Source organism: Atractosteus spatula, chromosome 4, assembly GCF_055471065.1.
Source record: "Atractosteus spatula isolate fAtrSpa1 chromosome 4, fAtrSpa1.hap1, whole genome shotgun sequence".
Classification (NCBI taxonomy): domain Eukaryota; kingdom Metazoa; phylum Chordata; class Actinopteri; order Semionotiformes; family Lepisosteidae; genus Atractosteus; species Atractosteus spatula.
The window spans coordinates 61372268-61398759 of NC_142709.1; positions in this window are offsets into that span (position 1 = coordinate 61372268).

The following is a 26492-nucleotide window of genomic DNA, read 5'->3' on the forward strand; positions in this document are numbered from 1 at the left end:
ACACGTGGGGCAGATGGTTTTCAAATAGCAAAGCAAATTAGTTCCATAACTCATTGTTTAGGGAAATACAGTATGTCAAATATATTAGGTTCATATGCATACTAATATCTGTGCAGTATAATTGTGCACGATAAGCCCATGATACAATTAATCTCACTCTGAAAGAACTTGGAAGGAAACTTTAGAAATAATTAAAGCTATAGTATTTTATAACAAAAACCTGGAGCCCCTACCAATACTGCCCACCTACACATTCCTATTAAATAAAGGTAAGACAAATTAAAACATATTGAGACTGTGTTGTAGATAGGAACTTGGGGAAATAAAGATTAATGTGGTGGCGTTCACCAGTGATGTAAATGAGCTGACAGTATGAAAGCACTTTTTTTTAATTCTCTGTTCCCTGCTTTCGGGAAAAGTAATTTGATTTACTCTTCCTCTGGGACGGGCAAGTGACCTTCTAATTCTTTGCATGCTTTCAGACAAGAAATAAGATACATCTGCACCACTGCCTTATTATTGTTTTTAGTTGTACCCAGTAATTAAGCCTCTACCATTGATTCTCAGGACATTGCAATAGTAACCGAACACATTAGACCCTCATTTTAATGTGACTATTGTCTGCTTAAATGTAAGATTGTGTTACCTTGATATGCTGCAAGATATTCCCAGATCTTGTACTCACCATTTAGAAATCAATCCAAAGTGCACTCCTAATCTCAGGCTATCTCAATCCCTGAGATTTTATCTTACGAACGGAAAACATGTCTGAATTACTGAAAACAGAGGATGAAGCTAAAGATAAAGTAAGTTAAATACATATTGAGCATTTCAATTGAAAATCGGTCCCAGAATTAGCTGAGAAGATTAACTAGCTGGGGCATGAGTAGACGTTGTTGAGGTCAGACGAGACTCGGACACATTACTAACAAAGTGATACAGATGCATGTTAAAATAGTCCAGAAGGTACATTGATAATGGCATCATTTCCAATGAAGTTTTACTCAGCTGTGGAAAGATAGATCATTTATCAAAATTTCTTTGGCTTCTTCCACAGTCGTACAAAACACTTAAGCAAAACATAAGAGTCCCATAAAATCACAATAGTATGTGAAACATAAATAGATAGATAGGTAGTGGGGAGTCTACATTTACATACCTTCATTGAGCGGTTTTGTTGCAGAGAGGACAAAGAACTTCTTATAAATGTGTTTATTTGAATTCGGTACCCTACACCGTCTTACTGATGGGAGTATTATGAAATGAGAATGGAGTGGGAGTGTGGAATCAGCTGTGATTAAATAAAGATTCAATAAAATGCAACAGACACAAGGCTTGTTATTGTAAAAAAAGGCGTTTTCCCCCTCAACACTAGCTCCAAAGACTTCCTTTTCTGGTTAAAGCAAAGAATCCTGGGCTAATTTATCTGCATTACTCTATAATAAATGAGCATTAGAATCTGCAGCAGATGATGGCACCATTAGTTTTTGTATTTGAACACAGTTATGTAACAATAGTTAAAACTGCAAAAATAGCTAAATTAATAATGTAGAAGAAGGTTTGTGTGCCTTTCTAAAAGCTATTTGCATTTTATTCTGTGTGTTTAAGCTGGTTCCAAAGTCAACAGAACTGCATAAATAAGAACTACTGCCTTGTTTTCAATATATCATTCAACATCTTCCCTCCTGTCTGCACATCCCACTACCTGTATGACACAGAAACAAACACTTTAATTATACCAGGGAAAGAAATAAACAATACATGAGCGATGATTTTATCAAACTCCACTGTGGTGGGTCAAGAAACACGATCAATTTTGTTTGATAACTTTTTTCTTTCTGTTTGAGTCGCTCCTCTGCTTCTGAATCTGCAATTCCCCAAATGTACATAATCAGTTCCGTCTTCAACCATTAAACTGCCAAGTGAAATTATGCCAGAGAAATTACTGATGAGACTAAGCCTAGAACATGCTGTGTACATTGTTTATGACAAAGAAAATATACTAGCTGCAAAGCTTTTTGAAAAAAGAAAACAAATTAATGGAATATTTCTGAGGGAGACTTTAAGGGCTATGCAAGCTTCAGATCATAGATCTGCGTAACTTCAAACAAACATTTTCTCTTACACATCAAGAAAATATGTGGAGATGCTGAAACATTATTAGGGAAATAAACCGTTTTTTTAATCAATATGAACCACACAGGGACAAGACAAGGCTGGATTTTATTAAAGCACATTACACTACCAGGTATCTTTACTGATAGTATCTGACGAGAACATCATTCACAGGATGATGACAAAGCATTTGGGATACCCAGTGCTGTAAAATTCATCATCTTAAAAAACCCATAGGAATTAAATACTCAGTTGTTTAGATTAATCTGATTTCATGCTTTGAGGTATTTTAGAAGCCCTGTCTTCCTACAGTGTTTAAGTTAACAACTGTGACACACATATTATGAATATGGTTTATGTGTGAGACACTGTAAATTTTGTGGCACTGATTTAGCTCAAAAGATCATTCATTTATATGTAATTAAGGTGGTGTGTAAAACTTTATTACACATGAAAACAAATGTGAGTTGAATTAACTGGCATGACAATGAATATCATTTTATTATATCATTTTCTTAATGGTCAAATGTGTGAAGACTCAGGCAAGCTTATTATCTGGCAATCTGGACGCCTTACTTACTGCACTCTTCTTCAAGAAAGTTCTGTAGTTGTACTGTTGAACCTATCACACCTGCTACTATTGTTGCTGTTTCATATCTAATATATGTCATATATTAGATATGAAATCATCAATAAGCCATTTACCTGTAAGTGTACAGGAGAACGTTATAGAAGAAACACTGGCTCTGGAAATTCTTCCAAGGTTGTTTTGTATTACAGACATACACCCAGCCACCCACAGTTTAAACATATCAGCACTTTATCCATCTCCTATTATGTAATATTTACAAAAGAAGGCTTCTGCCAGTATAAAAAGTGACAAGCAATTTGTGCACTCCCTTCATGTAATAGCTGATGGTTGTGGCAGCTAACAATAGAGTACTCAGAACCGGCCCTCCCACATCACACTGAGGCCTTTGACGGAGGCTGGAGGCTCTGGAATGATCAAAGGACTTTGAGGAAATGAACTGATCTGATGAGGCAATGAAGAGCCAAGCAGCCATGAAAGCGGTCCTTCTGAAAAAAAAAACGACACTTGTACAAAACAACTTCCGCTGACACAATGGGCTGGTAATCAAACACAAATCAGGTCCACAAATGTACATAGCCAACCTCTTCCAATTCCTTTGTTGTTTAGCTTGTATTTTCCAGTTGCCAATGGATGCTTAAATTGCAATGGAAAGAGGGCCAGGATGTTATCTTTAGTTTTATTTCCCATGTTTTCCCACTGCAAAATACAATATTTAATGAACATGTTTGTCCAGAGTTTCAGAATTCTTTTGCATATTGTGTAAACAAATAGATTATAAGTTTTTGAACTGCAAGTTTAAATATGAGTTGTTTCTATGTGATGTTTTAGTTTTAAACACTCTTTCTATAGATGCTACCTCAATTTAAACTTTGGGAACTTTTGTTTAAAAAAAATTAAATGTGTTCCATAGAAAGCTACAATATTCACTTTAGTCTCTGAATACAAAAATGAAATAATATACAGGGTTCCTGATGCTATTTTAATAGCAAACCATATTGAGCTTAAAAATAGAAATCACAAAGCATTTTTAATCTGTTTCGATCCTTATCAGTGCAGGGAAAACAATACCCATGGCATGTATTAAGTGATTTAATATCATCTTCTTAAATCTTCAGCTTCAAGTGGTCTAAGTAGTGCAGAAACTCACTGTGGCCTTCAGCATGCGTCTGTACTGGTATGAATCATTTTCAGACCGATTAAGAGGTGTGGAGAGCCAGCTAGCAGCACAGTCAGACAAAGATGAAGAATCAGTTTAAAAATATGCTTTATGTAGGATGAATAAAATCTACGATTATTCTAAGACAGCACTTCTTTTATCTCTATCTCCCAAGCTTAACAGCTTTATAATGCACTCAGGGATTTTTCTTTTTTTCAGCTCAGTTTACCACTCACACCAATTGGAGTGGAATAAACATGTGTGCCCATAGAAACTACAATTTCTATAGCTTTGCAAATATTGGGAGTTGACCTCTGTTTGCATTTCATCTCGTAAAACTCCAGAATCATTGATTAATCTGTATCTTTACCTTAGGCTAAGGGAACAAAAAGTTACTGTATGGTTTTATTAATCAATGTAAAGTTTTATTTAATCAATTTAAAATCTGATAGTACTGTACTCTACATTAAAACTCATTTTGTTTTCTTTCTGGTCTATTCTCATTATTTGTTTTTTTTGTAAGATTCCTTATCAAACAATAGATTTCTACCTTCAAAATCACATTAAGCTTTAGTTGAGTATCCAGTAGTGAAGCTGATTCAATATCAATATTCTGTTTACTTGGTCTCTCTGCATTCTGCATTCCCTGTGTGCAACCACACACTACCCTCCTGGGGTGGTGCAGACTAGCTGCCTCCCTTATGTCTCCCAAAGGAATTAAACCCAGACCTTTCTCGATGATGAATGCGAAGCATGATTAGAAAAAATGATATGTTTTCCTCCTTCCATAGCTCTATGAAAAAGAGCCCCTGTATACTATCCATTAACTTTTAGAAATTGTCTACTAAATGCCACATGACAGAATTACTCTTTGAGGTTGAACAATATCTGCTTTAAAAATGCAGTTATTTTAAAATAATGCACAGTGCTGGAGCTGCACTATGCTTTTGTCCTTCATTTTTCCATGTTGTAATCTTACTATTTAAAAAAAAAACGACTCTGTAGTGAGTACAGTAAAAAAATATTGGTCAGATTTAATCATATGTAGTAATCGGAGAAATAGATTTGAAATTCACCGGCATGATTCCTTTAAAGCGATTTGTGTTTCTTTTATTTTTACAATAAAACAAAAAAAATTGTTTAAAATACTGTATATTCTGTGACAGCCCATTGTGATAATGAATCATTTTATTTGATACTCTACCTGTCTTTTTATCAGGGGGACAACATTGGTTGAATAACAATATCTCTGAAGTGAAGGATGCATGTGTGTGACACAAGGCTGTGTGAAAGATCCATATGCATACAGGTAGGCGACTATTTTTTTCCCCAGGTCCCTCAACCCAGACACTTAGTCAGAAACCGCTAAAAAAAAAAAAAAGACACTTTTCTCCAAAGACTTCACGTGGGCAAGCTGATATTCCCTCAGCTTAAGGCTGACAGCTGTCTTTCTTTCACTGAGTGCTGCTTCTCATAAAATGTTCATGACGTTGCCAGCTATGACAGCTGTATCAATCAGACGGCATCGACCCTGGGAACAAAGTGCGCAGGCCAAACCCCTGTCGCACTGTCAGACCTCGCCAAGGGCACCTATCGATTAGGTAAAGAAAAGAAAAAAACCCAGAAAATGTCTGCATAGGTTTAGGAGGCTCTGAAAATAATTGGAACAGCCAAAAATATACCAGGTGTGCAACTAGGGATGTAAGGTAAAAATTGATTTTTCAGTATTCTGTATTACAACGAAAAAAAAAAAACATGAAAAGAACTAAGAACAATAGGAAAACAAAAAACGAAGAAAGGGAAGACGACAGAAGGAACTAAATAGAAACACAGCAATATTTTCTTGGAAAAGACTCTTAGAGGGCCGTTAGAGCATGCCAGTTCTTTACTGTAATCTGTTGAATTACAGCATAGCAAACATTTTAAAAGACGTAATAAAACTGTAACAAAAACATTGCTTTTTAATTAGCTTTGAGAAAAATTGGACATAATGCTATGATGAAGGTTTGTTGCTGTTGTGGATTAAAAAAAGCCTCCACAAACGTGTTGATTTTCTAGCCAATCGGGCAATCGTGTTCACTCCTCAGTTTCAATGCTTTCTGCTTAATCTAGCCTGATTATCGTAAAGAAGCATGTCACGTTTTAAAGTTTACCGTAAAGAAGGGGACGCAATGCAGGCAAGTTAATATGAATTAAACACATCTGAGAGTAAGCCATGGTAACCCAAAATTTATTTTGCAGACTGAAAAATACAAATCCAGTTGAAGTTAACTGCCCAGCTTGATTAGTTCTCAGACAATAAAAAGCCACTTTGCACTATGTTGCATTTCTTTTGCAAAGTTTAAAACATTATCCCAGCATTGTTCTCTTGCGTGGCTTCTTTGAAGACTGTGTGAGAAGGAGTAGTACTGTATTTGCTGCCCCTGAAAAAACTGTCTTCGAGGTTAATTGACTCTTTTATCAAGCGCCCAAAGTTTTATAGAAGTCCACATCAGGGCTGTGAATGGAGTTACATAACTGGCTTCATAAAAACATGAAATATCACATTGTGCCAGTTTACCCTGAGGCAAATGTATAATACGTGCCAGGCGTATGATGTCTAGTGTGTTCTGCTACAGAATAGCTGACCACTATTAAGAGGAGGCAGACAATACAGAAATGTAATGCAAAAATTCACCTTAGATGTCTAGGCCTGTGGCCTATGTTTTTAAATAATTATCCACTGTGCTATTAGAAATCAAATGCAGCTCCTCATATTGTAATTTACAGCAGCTGCTGAATATTTTAAACCGTCTATTATTTTATGTTAAAGCACATGTTTGAAAGGAAAGCATAAAAGCATATATTATATAGATAATTCAATATATTGTATAAACATATTTATGTATGTGATTCCAATCCATTAGATGTAGAAGGTGACGACCAATAAGTACCGAGATTACCACCCAGTCTGCAGTATTGTGTGTATTAGTGCGTGCTATCATTGTATAATTTTATAAAACCTTATAATAATGAGACAGAACAAATTGTTTACATTGTCAAGGATATGTAGATTAAGTGAATGCTGCTTTTAAATCTGTTTCCAGTAGTTTGAATCTGCGCCAGTGACTGTTATGATAAGGACTGTTTCTGCTTAAACACAAAATAATAAAATTCACAAATCTCGTTTCTGCTACTATGGTTGTGGCAAAAACTTAACGGTGTCCAGAGTTGCCATTCCATGGAAGATGTAGCCCTCCACAACTGACTGGCTTGTGTACTGCATCTCTCTCTCTCTCTTTCTTTGCTGCAGTCTTCTTCCTCTTCCTAGCTACTGGCTATCTGCCGAAAACATGTCCAAAAGACAGACTGACTAAATCAAGCACATTCCTTTGAAAATCTCTTCTACTGTAGCAACAAATGTCAGGTTGCGTCACAGATACAAGCAGTGAACATTGTTTTATTCCGAACAGTTTGATGGTAATGAATGGCAAAAAATTGAGGTATATTCACTTGTATATTTGCAGACTCTTTATTATTAGTCCGTTCTTGATAATTCCTCATTGAATCCATAAAGCCTTTTTCACAAAGTTAAACAATGCAAGCAAAAATCAACTACAGATTCTGGACAGGTTGATTTTGTATTCATAGAAAACATCAGTCAAAATCTGATCAAGAGCACAGAAAGGGAAATGTCATCTTTATTGTTGTGAGTTACAGAAAAAAAAAGTAATTTTATTTTTTTGTTTTGCTAAGAAGGCGATGTGCTGTGGTACTCATGGGAGGCCTTCCATACACAATACAGTAGGTTATAACTATGGTGGAACTCATGTGTGACCGCTGTTGTTCAGTTAATCTAAAAAATTAATCATTTTCAATCTAAACAAATGAAATTACAGAACATGACACAGGACTGTAACAAACTGCTGACAAGCAAACACCTTATCCCTGCACCATTAAATCCAATTAACACCTATTATTATGGTGAACATTTTGTCATGTTTTTAATAGTAACACACAATTATCAGATTTTAAATTATTTTCATTGTTCATATGGATGATGTTTCGAAATTTTATATCTACCTCCTTATGCTTTCATTGATATCCTGTTTCTATTTAATGGGGTATACTGTAAATGAACTTTTAATGAAAACCCCAAGCCATCTGAAATAATATATTTAAGATCTTATAGTCACAGTTTTAAGGACTGAGATTCTGTCTCTGACTCTGATAGATTCTGAATTTGATATATTTTGTTTTAAAAAAGCTCTGTATTCCACACTAACAATCATGTAAAAAACATCTAAAAGAGGGACTTTAAATTTAATCATGAAATGTTAAAATAATATCTTTCTTTTTAGGATGAGTAAAAAAGAAAGTGCCTCCATTTTTGCTGTTCTTAATTTGCCTATTTTCCAAAAAGGTCTTGTGGTTCTTGTGATCTCTGCTATTCTTTTGAATTAATGACTGCAGTTGACTTTTCAGACCCTTTTCAGCATTAAAAAATGAAATATCCCTAAGGCCTTCTTTGTTGTAGAATAAAAAGGTTACATTTTCAAATCAGTTTGCTTTTGTATAATGAGCACAGCAGAGTTAAAAAAGATCAGGATTTTGAAATGAGACAGCACCAGAAACAGCAGACCATGGAATGTACAAATCAGTACACGTCACTTTGCCATTACAAATTAACTGTAAGACAACTAATAAAAGAGGCTGCTGACATGTTGTTGTAATGATTCTAAAAAAAATTACTTTTGACTGTTCTTGATGATATTTTAGAATGATAAAATATGATCAACAGCATACTTTAGAATACTTTGACTGCAATGTTCAAATAAATGAAAAAGAAAAGAAAATGTTATAAAGTCTTATAAATTCTTTAAAATAATTTATTTAAAGAGATTTTGGAGAAATATTATTGTGTAGAAGTAATGGCATTAAACATAAAAAACTCATTTTGGTTTTCACTAATAAGTAATATCTTTACCAAGAAGCAGATCTCTTTAGGTTTCTGAATTTTTACAGTATGTTTCTACAACAAGAATACATATCTTTTGATAAAAATATCTAGGCCATTTATTTTATTTTTTTAGCTTTTATTTATTATTTATTTGATTTTTATTTTGTGCTTCAAAGTGAAAGAATTAATTACTGTATTCATCAAATGCAGATTTATTTGCTATGGCATGGACATAAATCATTTAACACTTGATCACTTGCTCATTTAGCTTACTGAAAGATTTCCGTTCATGAATAAAATGAGCAGAGTACATAAGAATAAACTATTTTCACACCACTTGACAATATTTTTGCCTACAGACATGAACTGTAGATCTTAAAGATGGAAAAAATGATAAAGAGCAACCATTCACCAAAAAAAATAATCATACTGTTTGTAATCAGATTATGAAGTAATATATACACATACATAATACATTTAAGCAGGCATTTTTTGTTTTGAAAAAAATATCTTTGGGCGACACTACCTCAGTTGCCAAAGTATCCTTAGAAATACAAACAGACATTTTTCAGGAGGAGTACTGGAGAAAATACTTCAGGTAGTGGGGAATTACCCACACTCAGTGAATGTGAAGTAGGCATTATGCAATGAAGATTTCCAATGTAAATAAGTGCTCGTGTGTGTTATATAATCAAATGTAGGCATTTAACACAGGACTGTTGAAATTGTACGGTCAGTGTGTGTCTGAATGTTCTGTATATGGTGATACACAAAATGCACCCCCACACACATACTGTACAGCAGGGCTAGTTTGAAGCTGTGGAAATTGCCTATCCGCTTATCGTTCTAAATAGATAGTACAATTCACAACCTCTGCTGGGGGTGGAATGAATTCTGAAGAGATAACAAGTCAAACTTGGAAAGCTTTAATCTTAGAGTGTATTTTATGCGTAGTTTTCAAGGAAATTATTCACCTTGAAGAGACCTTGATAAAGTTTTTTCTTTACTACCCTGCATATCCACACAGTCCTTTTTCAGAGCTGATAAGAACCCATACAACAACCTATCTTGAAATCCCAGAAAAAAGAGCAGGACAGAAAGGGAGAGAAATCTATGAGAAACGTGTCACAGGGTGATCGTTCCCATTTAGATTCCATTTGTACGATTTTTTTTTGTGTGTGTGCAGAAAACAGATTCTAAGATGTGATATTTTTCAAAACCATGGCTGTGGATGGGAAACATCTCTGGAACAATGCGGAAAGTCACGGCAGAGGAAATGCCAAATGGCACGAAGCAGGGGCAGAGTATGAATAATGTATGGCTAGAAGTCATCACCGTTCTCTACCTAAGGGCTAATGAATATAAAGTGCATGTTATCTGTGTCTTTTTGTCTGCCTTTTGAATAGGATACTCTAGATGAGGGCAGCAGTAAGAAATACAAGTTCTACCATACACAAAAAAGAAAAATAAGCACTTTTTAACAATTGGCGAAAACCACAAGCAATGGATCAGAAACACAAAAGAACTACAGCTCCCAAAACTAGATTCATGGACTTATGAAATAAAAATATATCAATATTTCAAATGCTCCAGCACAACTGGGTCTAACATGCAAATTTAATAATAACTCAAGATCTCAGCCCACAATTAAGTCAAATTAAAATGTGCATTGATGTTTTTTATTTTTTCAAGTGGGCGACAAATCCTGAGATGGAACTTGTGTTACACACTCTCACTATGGAGTCAAATTCTTGCTTAGGATACGACAGAACTGGTGCACGGAGACATGTTGTACCTTTGAAAACTCTATCACCTTGTCCAGTTATAATTCTTGGATATTCTTGGGATTTGTGTCCGACTGTTCTGAGTAGAAAAGCATAATATTTCCACAAACACACTGAGCCTTCTAGAGAATCTAAACTCTAAGGGCATCTAGAAGAGAAAAGGTAAAATGTGTATTAATATTTCATTGGTAAATGGGTAATGCTGACAGGTAATATGCGTTCACAAACAGAAAAAGAAAGGAAGTTTTTAACCTCTATGACTAAATTTGTGTACTATATTTCATTACTACTGTATGCCACCGTAATTTTCTTGAGTCAGTAATGACACATATTAAGGACTCTTCAAAATATAATAGAGCCAGTGGTTTACTTTCATTGTTTACTATCACTCCCGATACCAATAATTGATCAGGAAGGGTATACTGTAAATAGATCATCTGGGTTCCACCAGCTCTCTATCAATTCACAAAAGCAAGTTACTTTTCTGTCTAAAGAACCAACACAAGGAAAGGTGAATTTTGAATCCAGTCCATTTAGTACTGCAAACAGGACACGCTCCTTAAAATTATCAGCAACGGGTGTCTGGAAGAAATTAACTAGTCATATGGTTGAAGCTGGCTTGCTACAAACCACCTTAAAACAACTGGATTGAAATTTAACAATTAATATCAATGAAACTAAGAAGATATCCCAAACACTGTCATATTATTTATAACACTTCTTAAGTTTACTGGCAAGAGAAAGAAAAAGTTGGTCATTTCTGAACTGGGGAGAAAGAAGATGCCATATGAGTTGTGATACTGGAATTTGTCACAAAAATTAAAACAAACCATATTAACTTGTGTTCAACTTTTTTGCAAATATGCAGTTTGTCATATTGCATTAGGAAGTCCATAAATATCTCTCTAAAAATGCTTCTTTTTTGTTTTAGTTAACACTTAAAAATACTGTTACAGCTATAGGGAATATAGTATTAATATATTTGTGTAATTTTTAAGACATTTTTCAAACTCTCTGTGCCTTTCCAGGTAGTATTTCTTTATATATGGTATAAACCGTATAGATATATGGTTTATATTATTATGAACTAATGAAAAGCAATTGCAATACTAATAAATACTAAAATAAAAGTTTATCTAGAGTCATAGCATTTACAGCCTTTCAAATTTAAATGATTAGAAGGTTGAGCCACGCTGCCTTTTTCATCTACATTTTCTTTTGGTCTTTCAGAATCCACAGCTCTACTGAGAAGGATCATTATCTGAAAAACCGTGTAGTTCATATTTGCTAAATTTGAACAGTCTCAAATGTAGGCTTTGATTAACACCGGTTATGAGCAGATCGGTGAAGGAACATGCAGGAATTCAAAGGTGAGGGGTTCATGCATGGAAAAGATACATTTGTCAGTTTTGACATGAAATATCAATGCAAACCACAGAGTCTTTGACTACAATCTTGTCAAACATTTCCCAGCTATCTGGGGAGGGTTATAGATGTTATAGAATACAATTTATTTTACCACAGTTTACCTTCCTCTTTAAATTACCTATTACCTACTACTATGATTGTGACCTTTTATATAGCAATGATATTAACTACAGGTCATCTGTCCATTTGTTCCGATCCAAATGAAATGATCTGAACAACTTCTCTTCAACATTTTCCATCATTCTATGCATGCCCTGTTTTCAATTTGCACTCGGAATATTGTTCTCCCTCCCAGGATCAATTCCAGCTCTATTTTTAGGACAGAGTAGAGGTGTCAGTGAATAGACTTTATGGTCATTCATAGAGAAGAACAAAAGGTGTACATTAGGCTTTTGCAACATTCTACCACCTTAACTGCTTTTGTATTGACAGTCACATTATTTCAGCAATTTTGTATTGACTGTCACATTATTTTTTATACCAGGAAGGATGTCGGCTTTATTTTATTTAATGGTTACTTGATACACTACAAAAATGTCAACTAAATAATGTGTCGCCAAACTCAGTCAGACTTTTCCTCAAGTATTGGGGTTATGGGCAGAAAGAGATATGCAGGAACTGAAAGGTGAGTGCCTTATGTATCAAAAAGGTGCATTTGTCAGTTTTGACATGAAATATCAATAAAAACCACAGAGTCTGATTACGTACTGTAAGAAAAATTTGACTTTATAGAAAAAATAAAATGCCATTCTGTAAACACATCATCAAATCCATTTCACCCTGCTGATACAATTGACAAGGCCTTTCAAAAAGACAGGTAGCTGTTCTCATGCAAAATTAATGCATTTCTTCAGTGAAAGACGGTTATATTTACAAAGAAAAAAAGACAACTTAGGAACTAATAATATCTAGATAGCTTCATCTAAATAAATATCAGTTTTCTTTAACTTTAAGAACACGAATGTCAAACAAGAGCATAGTGAACAGAAAAGTGATGTAATAAAAATGGCAGAGAGCCACCTTTTTAGTGTGAGTGAGCCAATTTGGTTGGATGTCTCAGCGTTATACACTGTGAGACACCTGTGAAGGGCTTTGAAGTGCAGCATCATTCTGGCGCAATTAAAGCTTCATTAACTCCGCCTTCAGAGAAATGTGGGTAGAGAGCTAAGTCAGCTCTGCTAACTGATGCAGCTCAGGTGGGTAGCTGCATCAGCATGCGTAGGCTGCAAAGGAACAAGTAATAGGTTAATTCCATGCTGAAAAGAGAAGAAAACACAACGTTTCAGCTGTGGAGCCTTCTTCGGGTGTCCACAGCTGTGTTTTCTTTTTTTCTCTTTTCAGCTTGGAATAAACCTATTACTTATTCCGTAACTGTGATGCATATTGTTTAAGCATAGAAAAAGTAGCTTTGCATTGGTGAGAGTTCCAAGGAGATTACAATACCTTCTTATTGTGTTTTAAGCCATTTCTAATTAGAAATTGCAAGGCATGGAAGAAAATCTCTCATGTCGTGTTTAAACTCTACATCAAGGAACAAATACTGAATATTTAAAATATAGCAATTTGTGACCATGTTCCCATGTTTAAACCATTCTATGAGAAAATGACTGGTTGGAGTGAATACCAGAATTTATTAAATGATCAAATCAGAGTTTAGCGATAAATTCAAGTCCCGTGACTAAGGCACATTGACTGGTTGCATATTAAGTGGTTTATGGAATGTCAACGTTTATGGCACAGTGCTTTTAAAGTCCTGTGAAAGCTACTATCGCTTTTGCTCTTCAGCTAACATTGAAATGTTGTGGAGCTGATAATTAATAGTCTTGTTATTGTAAGGGTCTATGACAAATAACTGCAACAGCTGAATTGTCACTGTTTAAAGCCTGTGGTAGTTATCTATACTCTAACTTCGATAGCAATGCACGATATGTGTATTAAGACTCTAGACCAGTCCTTCCCAATCTTTTTCGAAGTGATAACCACCCTAAAAGCTGGATTTATCCCAGGGATCACTTACCTTGCATTGTTTTCACATGTATGTATACAGAATATATTCTTTATATCTACTGTATGTGTCTGAAATATAACTATTATATGTATACTTGTGACCACACACTTCCTCCCACAGCACAATCTGTTGAGACCACTTCCGAGCAGTTTTCAAAAATGAAGCAGTCCACCATCAAAAAGTCCAAAAGGGCCTCAATTTGTTTAAATAATAGTAGCAGCATCAAAAATAACACCAGAGAGTAGGCAACTAAATCTCCACAGAGCCACCTTCCTCTTTAGCTCCCAACTGAAGACTGATTTACAGAGCTTAACGTCTGCCTTTCATTAAGGAGGCTTCTCCCCCTTTAAACACCCACAACACTCTTAAAGAACCCCACTCCCAAACAGACACATTCACCTCAATAAACACACAGACATCAAAACAAGCTTCCATTACCAAAGTCAATTCATTTCACATTTTCCCTAATAACAATATTTTAATACCTTATTGAAACATTTGAGTTATTATTTAAAAAACATAGGTGTTTATAAATTGACGGGGAGGCCAGCTCCCCTCCAGTCCACAAGAGGGCACAATGGGAAACAAGCCGGTGGTGAATGGATTTCTTATTGTCCCTCCCCTGCACAGACTGTGGTTTACTTTTATGCTTATGATAAAATTAATTTACTGTGTTTTTAATTACACTTTTTTTCATGTGCTTGGACAAATCACATTTTCCCCCAGACACAAATATTTTGAGCAGAGAGAGACTTAAACCACATGAATGTATATTTGTGTCTTCCTTTAATGCAAACTGATCAAGGGACCACTGATTTTCTCAAATCACGGCCTATACCCTTTCTATGTAATTGTAGGGTAATGTGACTAGCTGCCTTGAGAATTTTTTGCTGCTGTTTTAAGCTAGTAGGTTGTTAATTCCATTCGAGTCACATACAATGACTCATCGGGCGAGAGCTTCTCTTAGTGCTTGAAGTGTGAGGAAATCATAGAGCACATGACTCCCCCCCGGATGGGACGCCAGTCAATCACAGAATCTACCCCAGCAAGGTAAAGGGTAAGTACTGTACAACACTCAAGGTACAGCAGACTCTGCAGTGTCTGAAGAGGGGACTCAAACCTGCAACCTATAGTACCAATTCTGATTCCATCTACTTATCCACTATGCTATGCTGCCCCTTTGAAGGCTAATATTGATTGATATTTTGTTGCTATTATGTGTACTAAAACAGTTGCTACTATTTAACTTTGGACGCCAGCTTAATATTTATGATATTATTTTAGAGATTCTGTCACAATCACAATTTACTATCCAGAAAAAAAAAGAATTTATCAATGTCCATGTTTAAATTTTGTTCAAAGCATTATTAAGTTGTTTTTTCATTTCAAATGTAAGATTGTCACATTTCTAAAAGGTACACCCCGGCACTAGGAAGGTCGATACAAAAAGCTGCTTCCATCATACTTAACCCTTTCCTCGATAAGCTACTGCATTTGTTTCCAGTTAGAGAGGTTTTCATGCCTGCTTTGACAGTTGTGTGAATAGGAGGGGCTTACAGTATATGGTTACTTAAAATTCCATAAATAGAAAATACTGTACCAGTTTTGTATGCATCTTGTAAATATAATACAGTTAAAGCTGTTTCTTGTATTTGGATAGCAATAGATAATGAGAGATTGTGATAAAATGAGTCTATTGTCTAGGAATGGCTTGATCCATGTTACGACCCCAAGTGTCTAGGGGTAAAGGGGTGTAACATTTAGGATAATTCTTTTGGAAGCAGGGGGGTTTTGGTGAGGGACTAGGAAGCGTGATAACAAGGGTAAGGAACTAGAGTGGTGCCAAAGAAAAGAAAATAACAAACAAAATGGAGCTGGCTAGGACAGTGAGGGAAAGCTAATCTGACTACAAAAGAAAACCCGAAACACACGGTCTTCGGCGTCTTCAACACCCTAGCTAACCTGCACTGACTACCCAAAACCATACAAGACAAACAGCACTCACCCGTACTAAACTAGTGTACTAATACAAAATCAACTAAGTGTGTAAAGTGTACCCCAACAACCTAAACTAACCTTATATACAAAAGTTCACACACAAACACAAGTGAACCAGGAATACAAATAAGGGAAAACAAGAGTAATCAACAGGAGCAGGGTACAAAAGAACACAAAAGTTGAACATGTAACACTGGGGCAAGGTAATGGCAAATCAAGGATGAACACACAAACAAACGAAAGTACAAAGAAACTAACAAAAAACCAACAAAACAACAAAGCCGAAGCTATACGAAAATACACACACAAAGCAAAACAAACCAACAAACGAAGCCAAAGCAATAACCAGAAGCGAAGCGATAACCAAAACCAAACGGGACCGAAGTGAAACGAAAGGCCTCTCCTTGCTGAAAACCTCCATGTTATATGCTGAATAAGATGTGTTCTGATTGGCTGAGAGCTAATTGATGATGACATCATACTGAAACAGTGGTGTGATGGTGGGCCAACGGGGAAGGGAGAACAATCAAGGGTCAGCAGTGTGGAACATAGAAAAAACACACACGGAACACACACTGAGACGTAACAATCCACTTTTAGGAGTTACTCATGGACCACCTGAAGTTTAATCAGGATGGACCACAGGTTGGACAGCTCCAGACCATTTATGCTCATCACTGATAATTAGCATTTACATTTCTAGCATAGGGATGCATCACAGCCATAAAGGATCTGTCATATCAAGACAACATGCTATCCAGCTAAATCATTTACTGTACTATGTGCCATCCAAACACTTTATCCTTACAGTTTATTCTGATCACATTTAACTGGAGGCCGCAAGGTAGTCATTGACAAATCTATTTTGTGTGAACACCTAAGTTAATTAGCAAGCATTTATGTTTGGCCTTGAAATATCCAGTGGACCAGATTAAAATAGGTTTGCGGTGATAATAGGAAATGAAACCTATTGTTTCTTCTTAATTCATATTGTCAATGCCATGTCTCAAACCTTAACCCTCCACTACCCAGATTTAAGTGGAAATTTAATTATCTAAAATAGTTGCATTTCCCTTAAGTCATAAGTAGAATGGTGTTAATGCAAGATGACATCCATACATTTTCAGAAATTCAACAGGAAGGGCTCACTTTCTGAAAATAAAAAAGTGATGTGCCAAATAAAATTACCAAATTCTCTCAGAGGGTACTGTAAGACTATGAACCTATTCCTGTAAAACTGTAATCTGTATAGCCAATGTCCCCTGAGATGTCAGAAAACGTTTTCATTTTTTTTGCTTTTTTGTTGGCTCTGAAAAATCCATATGAAAAAGTGTAATATGGAAACAAAGTTTTTTAAAATATTCAAAACTGCTTTCATACTGTGTAAACCTATTTATATCATTTAACAAAACTACCTTTGTTGTAAAATCTGGTTTTATCGATTTTGCTTTCTGTGTATCTTTGATTCATCCTGAAACTTTCAGTGAAAGAGATCCTAAGACGTTCTTTTCAAAATCCTTATACTCCTGCCCCCCCGCCAAACTGTTGCCAGAACTCTGGATGATTATTAATACAACTGTTTTGATCCTGGTTCAATAAGTTTGTCACTTTGAATGGAGCAGATAATTGTTGTGATGCTTTGAGGGGCAGCGTTTTGCAGTGTGTTCCTCACAGCTGGAGTCCATGTCACCTTGTGGCTTTGCTTCTAATTAAGCTTTCACTTTGTTTGCTCTATTTCACTAAGACTAATACCTGTGGGTTTTTTAACAAAAGAAACACAGATAATTGGATGGTGTTCCTAAACGCTGTTGAAAAATATTCCTCCTTCTTCTGTGTAGCTCAGAAACTATTCCCCTGCTTAAAATGATGCGCTCCAAATTAATTCCAATGTCACATATCCTATATTTCTTGTGGAAATAAGATTATCAAACACATCTGATTTCCTTCAAAGTGTAATAGAAAATAAAAAAAAATCACATTAAATCTCCCCAAAAAGTGGATGGATGCTCTTAAATTAAAAGACTTAATTTAAGTCTAAGAGGCCTTATTATACTATTTATAAATTCATAAATATCCACAAAATAAATACACTTGATTAGATCAGACATCACTTTACTTTCTCCACAAAATTCCTATAGCACTTCTGCTTACTATACTGTGTGTGCATTGTTGTTCTCTGTTTCCATTTTTGTTTATAGAGTATGAATATGTAAACATATCATTTTTTGTCAAACGTCTTTGCTGTTCAGCCATGGGAAATATGCATCTGCTAAGCTACTGAGTTAGAAACAAACTAGAAATGAAGAAATTGAGTCTCTCTCTTGTCAAAGGGATTTTTTGGTAATGACAAGGGTTAAGAACCTTACAGTGTGGTCTCTGAGGATGAAAAGCTGGATGGTACAGGGGCTTAACCAAACACTGCACATCAAGTGCACTGGGTCAATAGACTTCCATGCTAATGTGTTAGTCTTTGGAGAAGGGTCATTAGTTAGTATTCCCTGCTGGTAAGCTACAGTAAGTAAGAATCAGCTATCACCATTATGGATGAGCACTCCACATTAAATACATGCTGTATGAATGGATGTGAGCACATGCCTATGTGGGTGTGCTACAAATACCTTTAGTGTTTACCCAAACAAAGGATTTAAAGGGGAACTGGAGTTCCAGTTTCCCAGACCTGTTATTAAATTTCAGTAACAAAATATATACATTTGCGGCATAGAAAAATTTGATAAATTCTGAATTAAGCACAAAATCGTGAACATCATGAAAGTACTTTAAATCGCCATGTTGTTGCAAACTCCTGGTCTCACCCTGGGTGAGATCGCACAAACTGTGACGTTTTGCGGCCCCTTCCTGCTCACTAGTCACCGTAATGACTAACGGAATGTGATTAGCGAATGAGTGCAGGCTGTGCAGCCGACATTTCACCGCAGAAATGTTGCAACGTGCTCCGCGTGCTGAGTTAACAAGGAAGTAGTATTTGTTGGCAAAACTGTCAAAAGCAATATTTCTATTGGATTAAAAGATGTTTCCACAAGCCTGATTGTTTACAATGTAATAGAGCCCCTTCACCTCACTGGAAGTTTTGTTACCTTCTTTTGAATCACAGAATATAGGGCTGTGCATACCTGGAAATTCCATCTTTTGAGATGTAAATTGGAGGTTTTACAAGTTACTGTGTACATTTTACTTTTGTTATGGTGTGAAATGCACTCATCAATGCTGATTCTTTCTTTAAGAAACTGAAATCTGGTGTTTTTTGATAGTATAAGAAGTTTTGGAATTTGTTTTGAGTATAGGAATAATTTTGAATTCCCCTATTTTACAAAATGTGACAATTTTATCAATGGGAGCGCTGAGTAGTTTGTCAATTTATGGCAACATAAACCTTATATAAGCTAAATGCAATCAACACTAAGCACACAGTTTAAGGTTAAGACAAGGCATGCGTAGGCTATTAGTTCTGATTAGACAGCACATCTGTAATGGATTTAATTTTAATTACCTATTATTGCAGTCAACTGCACCAGAATAAAGCAGTAATAGCTTTAAAAACAAAAGAATGGTAAACAGAGAAGACAATGAGAGAGGTTCTAATAATGGGTACAGAAAGCAGGAAACATTAAATATGCATTAGGCTCTTTTAAAATTTTAATTATTTTAGTTTTCTATCTTGAGCAAAAGGGTACTGTGATGATGACCCACAGATGAACTTCACATTTCGGAGCTACAACACCAGTCACGAACTCTTCATCTGCACTGAAGAAGTCATTTGATCACAATAATTTAAAATTATTTGTTAATAATAAGATAATAATAGTAATAATTATAGTATTTTTCACAGATTCAGTGTGAATATGAGACATTCCAGCAGTGCTATCTGCACATTCTAACACAAGCATACAAATTGCTTTTTATTCATATCTGTAGCAGGCTGAATACATGACTGCCAGTCTTTTTTAACACTGAAACAGATCCAAAGAATGCAGAACATATATCTCTATTTTTGCTTCAAAATTGATGAAATCAGCAAACGTTCCACTGATGATTACTGGAATAGTAGCTGGGGACAAGTAGCGGTAAGTTGACTTTTTCTGTTCATCCTTTATCCGTGAATACATTAATGCTTGTATTATCGACAAGCCAAAGCCAAATCTAGAAGCACAAAGCTTAAGGTGATACTGAACCCCGAATGGGACAGTAGTTGGTCACAGAGATCCACTCCTCCCCTCTCTAGCAGTATATCATAACACCCCGACATTGCCTACTTCACTTTCAATGATCACAATGGTGTTTGATGTGTGGGCATACAGTAGCATGTCAGTCCTACTGTATGTCCCAACTCAAGGATGATGACAAAATTACATCTTAGACAGTATTTTAAGCCCTTAAATACTGCGTAATGTCTAAGTTTACATGTAATTATTAGTGCAGAAATGCAAAAAATCAGATTTATGCAGTCCTGTGGTATGTTTCTAGATGTGGAAGTTAGCCACAACTACATTCCATTTTTTGCAATTTCTGCTTAAAATCATTCTGGATTTGCTCTTCTGTTGCAAAGGACATACTGTGCCCTCAAAAACATCCATGAGCTTCGCACATTAACCTTGAACAAGGTCTTTTGTCAAGAAATACTTTTGAAAATTGCTTTTCAGTTGCGATGTTTGAGCCAGAGACAGACTAATTAAATTATACCCAGAGTGCAAAACCTCATAACACAAGCAGCCTTTGTGTTTATTTGCATCATTATTATCTTTTTCTCTTTCAACAAAAGACAGATTAGAGGGGCTTGCCCTTTCTCTCACATTTATGTAGGGTGAAGCTCTGAACATTGACACAATGTGAGAATATTAGAAGACGAAATTGTCTTGCAGTTATTTTCCTTCTGCAGCCCAACCTCACTGCAATCTTCTCTTCTGACTTCATGCAAATTCTTTTGTCTGTTGAGAGTTTTGGAGGCTGGCACTATATCAGGGAATCAAACTGACATGCACAAAAAATGCACCTGGTTTAAATCAAGCCAAATGTTTTATTGAGTTGTAGCATCCATTATTCATTATGTCATTAACAGCTTGGGCTCTTGTGTTCTTGCACTGCATACCAATGGAAATCAGAGAATCATGATAGCATATTAATTTCTTAAAAAACACTTTCACGTGATACAAAAGGTGACTTTTTCTCATTAAGTCTACACACTGGTTACCTTAAGTACTTGCACAATTGACAGAATCACAGAAGGACCTTAAGTCAAAGGATACCGAGAATGTTCTTAAGACATAATAATAATAATTGCTTACATTTATATAGCGCTTTTCTGGATACTCCACTCAAAGCGCTTTACAGGTAATGGGCACTCCCCTCCACCATCACCAATGTGCAGCATCCGCCTGGATGATGCTACGGCAGCCATAGTGCGCCAGAACACTCACCACACATCAGCTACTGTATCAGTGGTTAGGAGAGCAGAGTAATGTAGCCAAATCATAGAGGGGGATTATTGGGAGGCCATGATTGGTAAGGGGCAATGGGAAATTTGGCCAGGACACCAGGGTTACACCCCTACTCTTTTCAAGAAACACCCTGGGATTTTTAATGACCACAGAGAGTCAGGACCTCGGTTTTACGTCTCATCCGAAGGACGGCGCCTGTTTACAGTATAGTGTCCCCGTCACTATACTGGGGCATTAGGACCCACATGGACCGCAGGGTGAGCGCCCCCTGCTGGCCCCACTAACACCTTTTCCAGCAGCAACCTTAGTTTTTCCCAGGAGGTCTTTCATCCAGGTACTAACCAGACTCACACCTGCTTAGCTTCAGTGGGTTGCCAGTTGTGAGCTGCAGCTGATAGGGCTGCTGGCCCATTTTGGGTATAAAAGGGAAAAAGCACAGAGGTTTCATTGTTTTATTTGGAAAGTGCTACCTGAGTTATTTTTGCCTTTTGCCACAGCTTGCCTTTGAGAGGAATTAAGAGTACAGACACCGGAAGAGAAAAACAAAGCATGGATTTCTGGTAAAGCTATAAGATGAAAAAATGAAACACTAGAAATTAGAAAAAATTGAGTTTCTTTTGTTGATTGGTGATGATTATATTAGCAATGATTCTTAAGATCTTTTCAGGATATGGGAAGAAATATTATCCGAGGTGACCATTAAATGACAACATAATGTCCACCAAGAGTGAGCTTTTACCTCACATGTCAGTGACTATGTGTTAAGACTTTGATCTTTTTCTGCTGCCCAATAACCATCCTATAATCCTATCTTTTATCAGGGAGTGATTTAAACAGCCTTCCCATACTGATAAAATGGGAAAGCACACTTACTTCGGCGTTTTGTGACGATTTTAAATCGTCACAAAATGTGATTTTAAATCAAAAAATATTTTTTTTGAGCTGGCTTGAACCTTGTGTTAGCATGATAAAGGATTGTGAAACTTATGTTTAAACATGATTTCTATTTAATCCCAAGGAGTTATTAAGAATAGTTTAAGGGCGGCAGACTTTCAGACTGTGTTTGCAGATTGCAGCATTTTCTGTATGGTTTTAATTAAAAAAAAACAATAATAAAACGTTAGTTTGGATAACCCCACAGAGATTTCATTTTCAATTCCTCTCTAAGGGATAGAGTCTTTATAGATCTTCACAGCAGCATTCAGTACAATACAAACACAATAACAGACTATTAAAGGTCTCTCCAGATACAACAGTGCAAATAACACAATCAAGAGCTGTTTCTGAGTGTGAGAACCACACATGCAGGAAAAGATAGGAAAGATGGCAATTAAAGCCATAAGGTGTATTCAAATGTGCAGACTTTTAGAAAAAAATAATGGAATATATAATAAAATTTCGTATAATATATGGTCATAATTATAACTTTTATGAGTAATTTGTGTTGTTTTTGCAGCTCTGATGCAAGTCTCCTAGTATTCCAAGCACATGAATGCATTTGCAGTATGTGATTATTTATGTCATCTTTCTGGGCTTGTTGGTCATTATTATTTATCCTGAAACATAGCAACAGTGCAACTTTGTTGGTACAGTAGTGAAAAATCCTCTTGATTCACTACAGATATTCCCTCATTATGATGATGTTGCAGCTGGTCAGGCTCCCTGACATTGGACACCAGTAGCTGGGTGTTCATTCATCTTCTTCCTCATCAGCCTCTGAGTGACTGCCTGCCTGTCAGGCTGTGCAGTTCCGTGTGGCTTGGAACCATGAGGAGTTCTTGAAGCATGACCTGTAATTGCTTTGTTTGCACTGGTTCATACTTGGGTGGCATTTTTCTTCTTCCCCAGGAGGTGCCATGGGCTTTTATGGTCCCAGCAGTAATTTTCAATAAAATGTAATTTTATCCACCCTCTTTTCCTCATTCCTTTGCATTCACATAAATTGAAGTTTCAGCTACACTGGGAGCACAGGAGGTAGATTTGCTGCCTGTCCTACACAACCAAGGTCATTTTCGTATTCTCTTGCATCAAGTTTTCACGAAGTGCATTTGCACATCTAATACGTCCAACACAGTCAAGTTCCCTACTTGTATACGTTCATATTTTACCATACTGAATTTGGAACATATTTGGGGAAAAAAACTAATTTGATCAGGTCCATCTTGAAATTGAAGTGAAATTATTTTATCATTTGGATCCTCCATTTTTTAGTATTCTTTCAAAGCTTAAGACACAAGAATTCATAAAATCCACCTTTGCCTTTTTCCAGTTTTTAGCTAGGGGTTACACTGACATGCAAGTTGCATTAACATGACAAAAGGTAACTGCCAAAATGTCCTTTTTCAGTCATTTTCAGATGCTAAAAGGGATTTGTAAAAAAATCAACGAGGGTTAGATCACTTTTATGGCATAGAAAATTCCACATAGCACAATACAAATTTAGTGCTCCTGAGTTCTTGTGACTCTTCCACACACAATTTATCTGTATATGCCAAACAAAGATTGTGAAGAAGGTGATCATTTCTTACATGTCCCTACAGCAAACAAAAAACAATTTTGCAGCCTTGTTATCAATAAAAGTTTCACCTGCCTTTTCAAATCATGAGGACGGCCATGTACTGTATGAACATCTCACCACTGACTAAATTTAATGTGTTTTTATTCTTGTACAGGTACTTCATTAAACTAAGTGGTATATTTCTGGTATTCTTTACCTTTTCCATTCTATTAGTTTGAATTCTGCAACCCATTAACAAAGTGGACTTAGCTGTCACCTTTGTCTTCAAATTTGAACACTCATCTACAGTATGTACTGACTTTTACCACTTGGCAGTAATTTTCCTTTAGTTTGCTAGTGCCATGATGCCATGACCATTCATCATGACCAGTGATATGATCATCCCTTTATTTATCCTGATGGAAATTACCTGATGGTAGTTTAATGTATAAGCTAAATTTGTTGAAGTGTTTTAATGAGGCAACATGGACATGAATGAATAACTCATTACCATACTCATTAATCCAAACAACATTAACGTGCCCCCCAAAAATAACATTCAACTTTAATCAAATATTCAAACAAATTCAAACCAAATTGTAGAAAAAGAGAAAAGTTTCAGACCAAAGAATCACTTCTTCTGGTGAGTATGCACCAAGACACTTTGACAATTTAATACATTTCAGAGTTATTATGCTGAAAATCACAGCAGCACTGTGGCACAGACCTGGTGCTGGACTGGACTTCTGTGGGTTGGTGCAGCCAGCTCATTGAGTTGGGTGGATTGCAGGGGTATCCTGCTGATACCGTCTCACAGGTGTTCTGTTGGAGGCAGGTCAGGAGAAAAAAAATGGCCATGGCAAGAACTTCACACCTTTAATTCAAACCACTGCATGGTCTCGCATTACCCTGCCAGGAAATTTACATTTCTAAAATGGCCAGTAGGAACAGAAGAATTGTTAACTTGAAGGTTCCATCCATTGCAATGAAGTAAAGGAAAACCTATAGGAATGTCAGCAGCAGAAACCAAAATGGTTGATATGGTTAATGCCTGCTTTCTCAACTAGTGAGTTAGAGCATCTACAAGAGGAAAATGCTTGTATAAATCATATATTTTCAAAGAATCACGACAGACTGAGGCAAAGAGAGGTATGAGAACCATGAAGAGCTGTGGTTATAATATGATGTGTGCAAAGGAACAAGTAATAGGTTTATTCCATGCTGAAAAAAAGAAGAAAGAGAACACAATGTTTCGGCCGTGGAGCCTTCTTCAGGTGTGAGCTATGATATGATATGATATGATATGATATGATCAGATATGATGTGTGTTTAAGTATACAGTTTAATCAAATTGTACAGATTCCAAAGGGGAAGTTTACAAATTCTGGAAAGCAGACTTTGAAGGAATGAGACATAGTTTAGGAGAAGTAAAATGGGATAGGAAAGATTTGAAATCAGAGGAAAATAGATGGTAGCAATTTAAACATATTCTTCTTGAAACACAGAACAAATTTAAAAAAGACCAGGAGAGAATAATGCAATGGAGTCTTAAATAAGAAAAATGTGTTTCAGTACTACAACAGCAAAGGAACTGTCAAGGATTAAGTAAAATATATCCAGGATAATAATGGGAAATTTCTAGATAATTCAAGAGACACGACTAATGTCAAGAACACCCTGCAGAGAAAAAACAAAGTTCTCTTTCAAAAAGCATAAACACCGAAGAGAAAGGAACGATCTGGGTCTTGAAGCATTCCAGATTAATAGATCCACAAGGCTAATTAGAATCCCATCATTTATACTTAAGGAAACAAGCGAAACATTTCAGAATGTGTTGACACATTATTCACAAACTGTTATTCAGAAACCATCAACTCAATACTTCCAACAGTCACTAAAGACAGGAGGCTGGTAAAAATGTACAGAGTAATTATAGAGCAAAAAAGTAGGCTGTATTACAAGGTTATGAAAACAATTATTAGAACGAATCTAGAGGATGACCTTCATGGAAATCAGTTACTAGGGAATAGTCAGCATGGGTTTATAAAAGGTAGGTCTTGCCTAACCAACTTGTTAGAGTGTTTTTGAACCAGCAACAACAATAATGAATACACACAGAGCATATGATATAATTTGTTTTAAATTTCTGAATGCTTTTGATAAGTTTTCTCAAACAAGATTAATTCCCAAATTATAGGTAGTAGGCATTCAGAGTTTCACAGTTACAGTATGTATGAACATCCTATATGTACAATCAGAAGATTGGATAATCTCCAGAGGGGGTGCTTTGATATAGAGACTATTGCCTTTTTGAAAGCTTGTTTTCAGTTTCTAGGAAAGTGGTTTGTAAAAGAGAAATATTTTAAGACACTAAAAAGAACTGTTCTGAGCACCAAATCACAAAGCACTGTCATCCTGGTACTGAGGAGCTTGGTATGCTGTCACCCAGACCCCCTCGTCTGAGATTCTGATCAGAGAATACCTACAGTAAATTGCAATCATACATCTTAATGTCACACTAG